The 1,424-nt window shown below is 43.0% G+C and overlaps 1 protein-coding gene across 1 annotated transcript in view; it reads left to right on the top strand.

Moving 5' to 3' along the window:
* The window catches only part of stk35 (serine/threonine kinase 35), a gene marked incomplete at its 3' end in the record, with an annotated part of 3,312 nt that overhangs the window by 906 nt on the left and 982 nt on the right, over positions 1–1,424 (top strand).

The raw sequence follows: 1,424 nt of genomic DNA, 5'->3' as shown, positions 1-1,424 counted from the left end.
GTGCAGCCATGACTCGACGGCCCGCAGTGATGATCGGCAGGTCAGTGGGGGCGAGTGACGCAGTTTCCTCCTCGTTCTTTAAATCCAGTTTCACTGCAGCCAAAACGTCACTTTAAGTCATAAAAATAGACTTAGAGGCAGCAGAGAGACGCGTTTTACTAAATGTTTACAGCTGATCGAAGCTGGACTAGGAGTCACAAAGATTGATAGAAAACAGACTTTAAAGACATGAATTGTTTCATAAAGAAAATATAATGCGCTGCTTTAAATATTAACTTTGAAAACACCGGGTGTTAAAGCGGCACGAGTTGATTTGCAGCAGAAACCTGCTCACCCAGTTTAAATTAAAGCTGATTTTTAACCTTTCTTAACTCTGATTTACCTGAGAGGAGGCTCGTCCGGTAAAGTTTGACTCCTCCGGGTGCTTTCTGTAGTGCAGAACTTTCCATGGAGCAGATTCTCACTCCTCTGGAGCTCGAGCTCGGACTTTGGCTGCTTTTTGCTCATTTTCAGCCCCGGTCATTTTCAGAGGAATGTTTTTGTGTTTGAGCAGCAGGGGTGAGAATTATAATCGCCCCAGGATTTGATTCTGAATCAAAAGCTGCAACGTGAGTTAAAAACAACAACGAAACAAGATTATGATGCCGCCCTAATCCCACCTGCAAACATCACCCTGAGCAGAGAAACTCCCCGACCTAAAGAAAAACAGTACGTAGGATCGTTCGTCCAGGTAAATGAATCACAAAAACGTTAAATCGTGTCATCTGGACCGTTTGTTTTGGGGAGAAACGTTTCATCCGAAAGACTTAGTCAGTCTGAGGCCTGTGGAGTTCACAGAAACTGGCTGTACACGTGCACAAAGACGACCATCGGTCGAAAACAACTGATCAGTGCATAAGAATCAAACGTTCTAGGCAAAGTGTCACCACACCTGACCAAACAACAACCTTTGGCCGGCTTGTCCTCAGGCTGGTTCGGTGAAGGCGGCCATTTTACCTATAACATTTGATTGTTGTGCATGCTGATTGTTTCCGACTGATGGTCTTGTTTGTGCACGTGTACAGCCAGTTTCTGTGAACTCCACAGCAGGTTGCCTTTAAACACATCAAGGAGGAGCTATTTATACACGACAGATCCTGGTGGCAGGCCTCAGACTGACGAAGTCTTTTGGATGAAAGACGAAATGTTTCTCCCAAAAAGAAACCGTCCAGATGACACGATTTAACTATTCTGTGTCTCAGACCTAAAATAAACTAAATTCTAAACTGTGGCATAAATAAAAATGTATCTATAAAAGATTATAGAAACTAACAAAAGAAGTCAAAATTCTGAGTTCAGGGACATGTGGTTCTGTGGCGATGCATCGTGTTCCAGGATTCTTCAATGTTTCCATCACTCAGTTTATTTTATTTTTTGTCTCATTA

This window comes from Nematolebias whitei, chromosome 11, assembly GCF_014905685.2.
Source record: "Nematolebias whitei isolate Nwh7 chromosome 11, NemWhi1, whole genome shotgun sequence".
Lineage (NCBI taxonomy): Eukaryota > Metazoa > Chordata > Actinopteri > Cyprinodontiformes > Rivulidae > Nematolebias > Nematolebias whitei.
Note: the sequence above shows the minus strand (reverse complement) of the source record. Positions and strands in the feature narration are given on the sequence as shown.